General features: G+C 46.1%; 1 protein-coding gene across 1 annotated transcript in view; it reads left to right on the top strand.

Annotated features, from left to right (window-relative positions):
• Positions 1 to 274: 274 nt before the first annotated feature.
• Positions 275 to 12,864, top strand: part of CKB (creatine kinase B) — an 84,396-nt gene continuing 71,806 nt past the window's right edge. Inside the window, exon 1 of the mRNA XM_086937858.1 lies at positions 275 to 295. The gene's annotated coding sequence lies outside the window, so the exon portion shown is untranslated. The remainder of the gene's footprint in view (positions 296 to 12,864) is intronic.

The following is a 12,864-nucleotide window of genomic DNA, read 5'->3' as shown; positions in this document are numbered from 1 at the left end:
GTTGCCTGCAGCTTTTGTCCCTTTTACTCTAATGTGTTATTTGGTTAAATTGAGGCCTGCCACTAAAATGGTGCTTCGGCCTCACTTTGTTTGTATTACCTTTAGAGTTGTCCCACATGCCTAGTTACAGCGGGGCATCTCCTTCAGCCAATTGCCACCGCCGGCTCTTTGTCGGACAGAAGAATCTTCATTACTTGCTGCTAGCGACCCAGGTCTGGCGACGAGGCTTTTTGTGCACTGACTTCCACCGCACGAGAACACTTTGACATGGGGAATAAAAACTCCGTCGGAACTGGTAAGTTTATGCACTTATTTAATCTAGTTTTACAATGTACTTTTCTGCTGCCGTTATCTAGACACGAAAATGCAGCCCGCGGTTAAGCTCGCTGTTGGAAAACGTTTTATGTATTCCTGACACCTCTGTGTGTCGCTTCATAGCACCTGGCACTTTGTCGCCTTCTCCTCGTCTTAAATCGGTATTTGTTCTTGTTGGCTGCAATGGAGTTTTTGAAAAGGGGGAGTGTCAAGTGCCTGGTTTCCACGTACAACGAAGGCTCGACGCTTTTGGCCACCTTCTTGAGTGTGGCTGGTAGCAAAGTGCCGCCAGCACCCCTCCTCATTGGTGGGAGTGACATCAGAGTTTTGAGTCTCACTCAGGAGAGTGGAAAACTGGCATTCGGTCCAGGAGGGTGCACCAATTCCATGCCACATTTTCGCGATGCACCCTGACATTTCTTCGATTTGGATGAATTCCATTCTCATTTAATTCATGAGAATAACTTGCAAGTCGGGAGTGGATAAGACCCCCTGAGTCTACATTGGACACCCCTGGTATGCCCACTTCTCCTTTGGAACTTTGGGATATAGTGGGGAACCATGAACATGTATTGAGAAAAGTAAACCAGTGATCTTACAGAATTTAGAATTGAGTCTAATTCTAATGCGCAGCTTCCATGTTCTCATATGTATTGGTTATACTTAACACTAAATAGGCACAAGTCTGTACAACTGTCATAAAAGTGAGGCTTTGTCCCTCTGACACCAATGTGATGATGTACCTGTCTTATTTTATTTTCCAACTTTTCTTCTTTTGGAGCGCTACCAAAACAGCTATTTTATAAATGTAATGCTTTTTTAGCACCATCGAAAGAAATAATGGAATACACGGGGCTGCATAATAACCCCAGGATAAATAAATATATTGTACCATTTACAAAAACAGACATTTTTTGTCAATTTAATATAAAGCAGATATATTTGAAGTTTCTGTTGTGGGTACAAGAGAAAGTGGATTATTGTTTGGGGTGGTCGTGAGACATCACCAAATAATAAAGTCACTATTCTGTATCAGGCCACTTAGGTTACTTTGATCTAAACAGCCCAGACCAGGGTAGCTGTGGCACAGAGCAGCCAGTCTGAACTCAAAGGGAAACAGGAGTACAACATGTATAAGTTCCAAAACAGTTAATTAGTAAGATACACAACACAATAAACCCCCCACTCCAATTTAGAAACACAGTATATATTTCTCATCTTTAAATAGACACTAAAATGAAAAACATTTGGTGAACGGAACCGCAGTTATGATTTTTCTAAGGATTTTATACATTGCTGCACTTCACTCAAAAATCTTTATAAATCACTGCTTTTCATTTGTAGTGGTAGTCTGTGACACAGACAAAAGTCTTGGTTCTCATTGGGAGTTCAAGGCTGTTCATACACCATTTATATTTCAGCGAGTGCTGTCTGAAGTCAGCGGCCCAGGAAGGCGATGATGATGATGATGGGGAGCTGAGGAGTGGTTGTGCATGAGACTCTTGGTCTTTATCAAAAACTGGTACCTTTGATCTTTAGGTTCCCAAGTTGCAGTTATTCCTAGGAGAAAGAGTACACAAGGGTCCTGCTCATAAGAGGCACCACTTGGGGATTAGGACTCTATCTCCTGGCTGCACTAGCAAGGTCCACGGCAAGTCCAGTTGTAACTGGTTTGCTGAAACAGATGCAGGACTTCTTTAGCTTTTGATTTCCTCATGTTTAAGAGGTGGATAGCCAAATAGCCTTTGGAGTCTACTCACTGGTCCTTGGCACAAATGGGAGCAGGTGCAGCCATTGGGGTCTCTCTCCACAACGTTAACAGCAGGAGTAATCCTCTCTTTCTGAAGTCCTGTCTTGGTTCAACAAGTGCAATCATTCTTTGCACAGTTTTTCTTTCTGAGGTCCACAGGTTCAATGGGTGCAATTCTTCTTTTGCTCTTTCCGAGGCCGGTAGTGTTTATGAGGTTCATACGCCAGGGTGCCAATTTTATGACAGTTTCAAGTTTGTGGGTGGGGAGGACTCCCTAACCAATGAGGGTAAAAGTCCCACAGGCAAACCTGCCCACTATTACATCACTTCCTGGGGGATTGACACTGAACAAGCCCACAGTGCATCACTCTGCCCAAAAACAAGATGTCATACCCTTTCCTCCCTTGGTCAGAAAGGTGGGTACACTCCTGAGACGTGTTGTCCAATTTAATGAGCAACTCCTCCTGGAAAACCAGTTCTACAACTGGTCTTCCCCATTTGGAAGTGATACCAGCCTGTCTACCTACCACAAAGAAAGGACAACCCAATAACCCCTTGTGAGCTTGGGTATCAGAATCAGCTCATGTAAATGGGCAAACAGCGGATCATTTACAGTACTTATTCAACTAAATAAATGATATGTATGCGTCTATTGAGTATGACTCGCTGTATCAATCTGAGAATAAATCAAAATCAATCATTATAAAGAGAGAATAAAACAAAAATAAATGAAAGAATAAATAAAATAAAAGAACAAAAGTACCAAACACAATGACATTTAATACAAATTTATATATATATATTACGTTCCAAACAGGATTACTTCATTTCTTTTAAGGGGTACCAGAAAAGCAATGAACACATATATGCTCGGTGCGCAGGTTGTACATAATGTTTTACAGACCACTGTTTGATAGCTGTGTGACTCGCCAATCTTACTTAGGGTACAATCCATGGAACAAATCATTAGGATGTTGAATATATTCCAATGTTGGTTGTTTTACAAAGTAGTGGGATTTGTGTTGACATTTCTGTCTCTTGGTTTTCTAAATACTGGAGACCATTCTCAGGAATCAGTCTGCAATTGTCTGTATTCTATTGCAACAAGAGCTTTGAGCCTCCACATTTGATTCACGTTTTTGCAGCAATTCAGTAACTAAGCAAGGCACCTTTAGAGACATTTACATGCCTTACAAGCAATCAAAGACCTTTCAAACTGTTTGGCCTTCCAATCATTAAAAGGAAACCTAAGTAGAGGTCTTCTGCTCAAAGCATATATTATCAGCCCTGAGGTTGGAGTATTTAGTGCACTAAAAGCCCGAATGTTCCTAGTCAACAACATTTACGTAAAGACGTCCCCTGGAACCAGAACGGGTGATGCCATCACAGTACCCTTCAGTCGGAGTCACACGCACCTCCGACTTAAGTGAAATGTGAATCAGAAGGGCCTCAGTTCGACCAGAGGAACGAACATTCTCCCCAGATCTATCCAGAACCTAGAGTCAGAGGTCCAGAGTTCCTGTACTGGAGTCAGATAGGATTTTTCTGAACTCAACAAAAAATAGTGAGCCTCTAAACCGCTGCAGAGTCACAACAGAGTCTCTTGGTGTTTAATGTGTAGAAAGCAAATTTAGAAGTTATTCATCTCTCATTGTGCAAAAGGACCACCAGGGGAGTCAGAACGTTCGTACAACGTTTCAGGAATGACTAGAGGTTGAAGGGTATGCTCAATTCGTTAAGCTCTCAGGAACGCGCAGGATTGCAGCGGATCCCTTTGATTGATTCTCTGTATAATAAAAGGAAGATTGTTTTTTTCTACAATTCATTGTTGTCTTTCTTCCCAGATGATTTAGTGGTTAGGCAACAGAGTTGGGCTTAGAAAATGGGAGTAGATCATATTAAGATCGAAGAGTCTATTAGGCTGGCTAATTCCATTCTATTATCGGGAAGAAGCCGGACACAACATTATATGGTGTTGTTTGACCTGTATTACACCCCAGCTAAAATATCCAAATGGGGAACTTCTGTCAGCACCTCATGCAGCAGATGCGGCTTGCATGCTGCGGACACCATGCATATGTTTTTTCTTTGTCCGCATCTATCCTTAATATTATCTGAAATCCAAAGTTTTCTCTCCATGTTACTTGGTATCCCAGTAGTTCTGACTTCAGAGCTTGTATTGATTGGAGTTACCTCAGCAGCTTTTGTTGAGGACCATAGGAAGCTAATAGTTATTGCTATGGGAATCTTACGCTCATGTGTCACTCAAGACTGGATTAGCTCAGACCCGCCATCTTTTTTTTCATGGAGGGCACGCCTGCTGGCTATGTTTACTTTAGAGCGGGCTATCTATAGAACGAAAGGGCGCAAAAAAAGAGCACTAGGTTTAAAATTATGGGCGCCGATTGAGCGTTGGATGGAGGGCAAATTGGGGTAGAGATATATTGAAAAAAGAAAAGAAAAAAAAAAGAGGTTGAAGGGGAGAGCTGTGAATGAATACTACTCATCTAGAACTGTGAATGATAGAAATCTCTGATCGGAAAACCATTTGAGAAAGACTGATATATATCCTGAAAATCCAATTAAAATAGCTGTTCCTCTTAAAGTAACAGTAGAAAGACATTCTTATTTGTCTTTTATTTTTAAATGGATTGTTAGACTGGAGAGCTGAGATGGTTTAGATCGGCTATGAACCAGATTCCTCTGAAGAGTTTTCTCCACTAAAAAAACAATGAAGAAGACACTTGACACGCCTTGTGGAGCTGGAACCACTGTCATAGTGATGGTCTGTGTGTGACTAAAGGCTTCCAAGTGACTAACAACCTGATTCATCAAGCCGAAATCGGCTCGCAAAGGGCCAGATTCTCAGAATCTGGCCCTTTGCGAGCGCTATTTTTGCATTTGGGATTCATCATCCCAAATGCAAAAATTGGTAATAGCGATTTCGCTATTTTGCGAGGAATTACATTTAAGGAATCTCTATTTGAGATTCCTTAAATGCAATTCATCATCCATTTAAAAGTTGCAAATTCGCAATTTCGGCCCGCTATTTACCGCGAGGTCAGACCTCGTGGTAAATAGCGAAAACTTAGAAAAATGCTTTTAAAAGCATTTTTCTAAGTTGTATGTTGCACAGACACATGTCCTTTGGACATGTGTGTGCGCAATACCTGTTTCAATTTGCATTTAAGGGGTGCTACAGGGTGTCCTTTGGACACCCTTGGCACCCTTTAAATCGCTATCTTATTTGCGATTAGCTAATTGCCAATCGCAAATAAGGAATACTCCCCATTCATTCCTATGGGCCTTTTGGCCCATAGGAATGAATGGGGAGTTATTCCTTATTTGCGATTAGCAATTTGCTAATCGCAAATAAGGAATGTGTAGGAATCGCAATTCTTTTTGCGATTCCTACATGAATCCCGTTTTGCGAGGCTGTAATAGCGATTCCTTATGAATCGCTATTATAGACTCGCAAAACGGGTCTATGATGAATCAGGCTGTAAATCTTAGACCCAAATTCACTTAGCTTCAGAATCCTGTCCTTGGAAACAGACGGTTGCCATTAAGAGCGATGCTAGTTCTGGTCTCCAAACACTGTCAGGATTAAGTCAACTTTGCTGTAGTCCTAGCTGGTGGGGCTGTTTTTTTCTGGAAGTGCCCTTTGTAGGAATAAGTGAGGGTTGACTTGATGTGTAAAACCTATAATGATCTGAATGTGTTTGCTAAGAAACAGTTGAATACTCTTTAACGTCCTTAAATGCTTTGGTAATTATGTCTTCCAGCAGAGGTTTAAAGAGCAGTTGGTGGTAGAAGGGAATTTTGAACCTTGATGTCTTGTGTGCCTTCTGCCTTCCAGTTCCAAATCCCTAGCTGGTGTCTTCCAGCGTGTCTTATACAAGCTGTGGCTCCCGAAGCCAATGCTGATGCTTTAATCTGGTGTAGGGACGCACCCAACAAGAATCTTCTGGCATCCCACCCCTGCTAGAAGGGTGGCCACAGCACGACCCATCTGAATGCTAAAGAGACCCTCTGGAACTCCTTTACCAGGGGTTGGGACATGCAAGTGGTAACGGTTTCTGCTGCCAAGTTGGCAGGGTTAAGCCCGAAGCCACTGATTCATTAGATTAGAGAGTTTAAAGTTCCTGTAAACTAAGATTCACAAAAGATCGAATCTGCATATAAATAAATAAAAAAGGTCATTAAGCATTGTGGTTTAGCATACATAAAAGATGACATATTGTTTACAAAGTTTTTAAAATCAGAAGTCATATATATTGAAGGATAGTCCTATTTTGGAGTTGATTGGCAACATGTTCAATTAGCGGGCTGGAATTGTAAATTTGGTTTACCATTAGCCCCATGTCCGGCGTAGTTTTTTTCTCAGATTGAGCTTGTAATCTCTATTGTACTTTGCAATCTCTTCATTGATTCCCTATCCTTAGGGAAGTTCCCTGCAGAGATCAAGTCAACTATACTGCACCCTTCATCAAAAAACGATCCTGCAGTTTCTACCATTAGGCAGGACTAGGCGGCTGCCTAGGGCGGCAAAAGGGGGAAAAATGTTGTAGGCCTTGATGTCACGTTTGGCGCCACTGGAGGGGGATGTGTGCGCTGCGATCTGTGAGGTGCCAGCATTGCTGCGCTGCACGTGCCATCAGGGTCATAGTACAGACAGAACAGACATAGAGGCAGGGAAACAGTCCGGTATGCACCAAGGCAGCGGTGCGCCAGGGGGGTGACAAGTGGGACGACGCACAGCTGGCAACTAATAGCTCTCCTGGCAGTAAAAAGCGATTGTGTGATCCGGTGCCTCCGTCTCTGGACAGGCCTCGCTCTGCCCCTCCCCTCCCCCGCTCAGTGGCAGGAGTTACTGTTCTCAGAAGGCACCATGGTTCACCGACGAACTCAAGAGCTCCAAGAGGAACTGCTGAGCACTCGAGAGAGCCTGGCACAGAGACCCAACGCCAGACAACATGACCACCCTCAAGCTCGCCAGTCGAAAACACCGCCAACTGATCCACACCACCAAGAAAACCGCATTCAAGGAATGACTGGACAACAACGCCCACAACAGCAAGGAACTCTTCAACATTGTGATAGAGCTCTCCAACCACAGCGCCGGAAACAACGACATCACCCCATCACAAGACCTCTGCAACTCCCTCGCCTCCTACTTCCACAACAAGATCGCAGACATACACAACAGCTTCAGCACAGAGCCGACGCACCCCACGACAGCACCTGCACCCCCCACCACCACCCTCCGCGCCTGGACCCCGATCAACACCGAGGAAACCCTACGCACGATGAACTCCATCCACTCCGGATCTCCAACCGACCCCTGCCCTCACCACGTCTTCAACAAGGCCGATTCCGTCATCGCACCCCACCTGCGGGACATCATCAACACCTCCTTCGACACAGCGACCTTCCCAGAGAGCTGGAAGCATGCCGAACTCAGCGCTCTACTGAAGAAACCATCAGCAGACCCCACCGGACCTTAAAAACTACAGCCCCATCTCGCTCCTCCCGTTCCCGGCCAAAGTCATCGAGAAGACCGTCAACAAGCAGCTGGCCGCCTTCCTTGAGTCGATTGGATCCCTCGACCACTCGCAGTCCGGCTTCCGGGCCAACCACAGCACCGAGACCGCCCTCATCGCTGCCACTGATGACATCCGAGCCCTGCTCGACAACGGGGAAACAGCGGCCCTCATCCTCTTGGACCTTTCCGCGGCTTTCGACACTGTCTGCCACCGCACCCTAGAGCATCGCCTCAGCAACGCCGGAATACAAGAGAAGGCACTAGATTGGATCATCTCCTTCCTCGCCGGAAGGACTCAGAGAGTTCGCCTCCCCCCCTTCAGATCAGAAGCCACCGAAGTCATCTGCGGCGTACCTCAAGGCTCCTCGCTCAGCCCCACCCTCTTCAATGTCTACATGAGCCCCCTTGCGGCCATCGCACGCCAACACAACCTCAACATGATCTCCTACGCCGACGACACCCAGCTGATCCTCTCCCTCACCAACGACCCCGCCACCGCCAGAGCCAGCCTACACGAGGGGATGAAAGACGTAGCCGAGTGGATGAAGAACAGCCGCCTGAAACTGAACTCAGACAAGACGGAAGTCCTCATCCTGGGATCTTCGCCCTCCGCCTGGGACGACTCCTGGTGGCTCCCCGCCCTGGGCAGCGCACCCAAACCAACAGACCACGCACGCAACCTGGGCTTCATCCTGGACTCCTCCCTCTCCATGACCAGACAAGTCAACGCCGTCTCCTCGTCATGCTTCAACATCCTGCGCATGCTACGTAAGATCTTCCGGTGGATCCCCACCGAGACCAGGAAGACGGTCACCCAGGCCCTCGTCACCAGCCGACTGGACTACGGCAACTCCCTCTATGCCGGAACCACTGCCAGACTCCAGAAGAGACTCCAGCGAATCCAGAACGCCTCAGCAAGACTCATCCTGGACATCCCCCGACACAGCCACATCTCCGGACACCTGAGAAACCTGCACTGGCTCCCGGTCAACAAGAGAATCACGTTCCGACTCCTCACCCACGCACACAAAGCCCTACACAACCAAGGCCCAAGATACCTCAACAGCCGCCTCAACTTCTACACTCCCGCACGCCAGCTTCGATCAACCAACCACGCCCTCGCCGCCGTCCCCCGCATCCGAAGAGCCACCACAGGAGGAAGATCCTTCTCCTACCTCGCCGCCAAGACGTGGAACTCCCTCCCGACCCACCTCCGCCTCACCCAAGACCACCTCGCCTTCAGGAAGCAGCTCAAGACCTGGCTGTTCAAGCAGTAGCGGACCCCCCCTCCCCAAGCGCCTTGAGACCCTCCGGGTGAGTAGCGCGCTGTACAAATGCTGTGATTGATTGATTGATTGATTGACCACAAAGACTGCAGAGACCCCTCTCCCCCGATAAATATACACGCAGGACTACACCATACCTATCTACTCTTCATAACAGCGCTGAGGAGAGTAAAACATTGCGGCACATGGCCTCGTGAAGACAGAACATAAAACGAGGGAACGCAAAGACCAGAAGAGAGATAGAAAAGGTAAGAACAAAAAGCTGAAACATTCCGTGGAGTGGACAGACATGGAGGGCCTGGCAGAGTCATGGAGGTACAGGTGGACACAGAGATAAGAACGAGAGCAGATGCACACTGAGGTGGGTGCTGGGGGGTGGAGTGCCAAGGTGCAAATGGTTATGGCAGCTGAGTGAGAGAGGAGGGTTGAGCGCAGGGTGGGGGGGTGAGGAGAGGATGAGAGAGGAGAGATGACATGACAGGCCTGTGTGCTGCAATTACCATGTGAGCTTTAAGCACTTACAGGCGAAGTGAGGAGACCTTGCAGCCCCAAGGACACCGCCATAGGGGGAGCTGCAGAAGGACAAGGATATTGGGAGGGAGGGGGTAGGGGGTACAGAGACAGGGAAAGATACAGGGGGCTGTGTGAGGAGGGACGAGGGGAGGGGTTAGGAGAGAATTGCTTAAGTGGATGAGGGAGAAAGAAAATAGAGGACGGAGGAGAGAACAGGTCAAGGAGAGGGGTCAGGCAGTCAAAGGCCGGCTCTTGTTTCTCTGTGTCCTTCCAAGCCTTCCTGCATGAGATGGCCCATCTGGAAGTGTGTATGTGAAAGAATAAGGTTATAGAAGCATAATGGGGAGATTAAGGGTCATCTGTAATTCGAAAAGTAAACGGCCCTGCTATCGAGAGACAATTTGCCATTCTAGGATATAAGTAGGCCGGAGTGAAAGTTTCATTACGGCTGCCAAATACCAAGAAATGAGAATGTTGGCATTGCATGAATTTTATAAATAAATGTTTGCCATTTTGCTATTGAGAAATTTTGCTTACTTTTCAACCAGAGGGCACTAGTTCAAGGAGAAAAGTTCTTGCAAGAACGTTAGAACTGTGGTTGAGATGCATTTGTTCTCAAACAAGTCTCCTGCTGGTATCTTTTGTGACTTTTTTTTTATTACCTGGAGTAAGCCCTTGTGTGTCAATTTTATTTGAGTTATTGTCCTGGAGCATTTTAGGAAATATGCATCATTTTGTTAAATATTTGTAAAAGTGACGTCTATTTTGGGAACAAAGTCACAATTTCGTCGACCCCTCAGTGTGGAGTGGACCTCTTAACACCATCGCTGCTGCACTCATTCCCCCCCAGTGCTGAACTTTTCAGATTTACAGCATTTCATGACGAGCTGGGCTCGTCATCAGTGTGCGAGGAGGCTACACCATGACGAGCCCAGCTCGTCATGAGTGTGGAAGGGGTTAATTAGTGGTGAGAAAACTCTGCATTCTGGTTATACTCCCTGTTGTTCTTCGTTGTTAATGGTAATGATAGGGAGTTGTGAATACTTTCGCTGTCAGTAAGGAGTATACATCATCCAGCTATCCAGTCTTCTTGCTACTAGCCCCTAATACAAGTTCTTTTATATCTAATGCTTTTTATAGCTAATTCTTCTAGCCTGGATGACAGGGGGAGAGAGCGATGGTAGTAAAATGGAGGGGGCGGCATTTTTCAATTCTCGCCTAGGACGGCAAAAAACCTAGAAACGGCCCTGATCCTATTGTAATTCCGTAATTTCTCATGATTCAGCCCTTCCCTCTGCTCCCTGTAACTTGTAAAATCTTAAAGCTATTTGTTGCTAACCGGGTGCGGTCTCATTTGAAGCTTAATGAATGCCTGGAGGATGTTCATGCGGGCCTATGATTAAATCACAGTACTAAAGTCATTCTTGCGGCTGTTTCGGATGACAAATGTCTGTTTGTGGATATTGGCAGTGCCTCGATTCTGTCATTGGTATTCGACAATCTTTACCACACCCTCCATGTTATGTTATGTTATGTTAATTTTAATTTCTATAGCGCACGGCAACTCCATTGGAGTGTCCCGGTGCTTTTTATTGGCAGCTCATAAGAAGAAAAACATAACACAGAGAAAATAAATACATCCATTAACAGCAAAGGAGACATACTAGAGGGTAAAAAGCCAGGTGTTAAGGCCCTTCCTGAAGGACAGCAGATTAGAGGTACAGCGTAAGGCCAATGGCAGAGTGTTCCAGAGCTGTGGTGCCCTCAGTCTAAAGGAGCGCCCCCGATGCGGGCCCTCTTTACTCGGGGGACCACCGCAAGAAACAAGGATTCAGATCGCAAAGATCGGGCCGGGCGGTAAAAGACAAGCCTACGATGAAGATATTTTGCTCCCGAACCAAAGAGCGCCTTATGGGCCAGAGTCAAAGCCTTAAAAACTATCGGCTTCCGGATAGGCAGCCAATGAAGCGACTGCAAAAGGCCGGACACTCTGGCTCGCCTATGAAGGCCAAAAATGGCACGTGCAGTGGAATTCTGCACCACCTGCAACCGCTGTACAAGATATTCCGGAAGACCCAGATAAAGGACGTTGGAATAGTCCAATCTGGAGCCAATTAAGGCTTGCACCGTAATCTTCCTGTGCTCTTCTGTGAGCAGAGGAAGAAACTTCCGGAGCATCTTGAGAATGCCGAAACAAGTGCCCGAAAGACCGAGGATCTGAGATCTCAACGTCAGACCATTATCGATCTTAATTCCCAGATTTTTTGCCAGCTGGGACGCATGCGCTGGGGGGAACATATTAGTCGGCCACCATGTCTGCCAGTCAGGGTCTGAGGTACAGCCAAAAAACAGTACCTCCGACTTGTCTGAGTTACATTTGAGGCTGTTCAGCTGCACCCAATTAAAAACAGCCCCAAGGCACTCCCGAATACTCTCTCCGTCGAAATCCTCTCCTTTCCCGCTTGTAAAGAGGAGCTGGGTATTGTCGGCATAGGAGACGATCTGGGCCCCAAAGACTCCACCAGTGCCGCCAAGGGGGTCATAAAGATGTTAAAAAGAGTCGGGCTCAATACAGAACCCTGCGGGACTCCGACTCCCAACGGCGGCATCTCAGCAGAGCTAGGAGAGGCTCAGATCGTTTGTCGACGGCCAGCTAAGAAAGATGTAAACCAGCTGAACACCAGCTGAACACCATCACAGGCCATTGTTTTTAAACTGGGGATTTTAACTTCTGCGAAGCTTGCGACTACTGTCTAAGAACCAAAAGGCCTGCAGATTTTGCACGGTTTGGCAAGTTTGCGAACATCGTACATACTACTATAAAAAAATTGGAAAACAGGGTACAATAATGAGATGACTGTATATATTTTAAAGAAAGGTCTCACTTTTTTCACTTTTTATCTGTAACTGTATTTATATATTTTAGCTTATTGTACCAATTTTTAGCAATTGACACAATAAAGATTCTTACTTAAATTGCCTCCAGATGATGCATGTTCATGGCACTGTCCTCTGAAGGTTACAACAGGTCAAAAAGTGGATGAAGATCAGGGATTATCGAAAGCTGCATTTAGAGAGGCCATGGTTTAGGTCAAGAAATTAAGCCTCTGGTACAAGTTTCATTTTGATACCAAGGAATTATAGTGGTTGGCAGCAGTGTGGACCTCTGAATTGTGGGCGCAGGAGATTGGCGCCATCACTAGGCCTATGAAATCTACTAAAAACCTAGGCTTTAAAATCAGGACCACCCTACAGCTAACTTTGCAGATCTGTGTCATTTCTTCATCTTGCTTTTTAATCAGATGCTGTTAAACAGGACTCTACCCCGTCACCTTTAAGGGAGGGGGCAGCAGTTATGGCTAAAATACAATCTAAGAAGGATTATAGTGGCGTGCAGTTTCAGCAGATTCCTTCGCTTTATTGTTCCATTGATTTTGTACGCCTTCCAATGATGC

Source organism: Lissotriton vulgaris, chromosome 9, assembly GCF_964263255.1.
Source record: "Lissotriton vulgaris chromosome 9, aLisVul1.2, whole genome shotgun sequence".
In the NCBI taxonomy this organism is placed as follows: Eukaryota; Metazoa; Chordata; class Amphibia; order Caudata; family Salamandridae; genus Lissotriton; species Lissotriton vulgaris.
The sequence above is the reverse complement of the archived record's forward strand: the minus strand, read 5'-3'. Positions and strand labels throughout refer to the sequence as shown.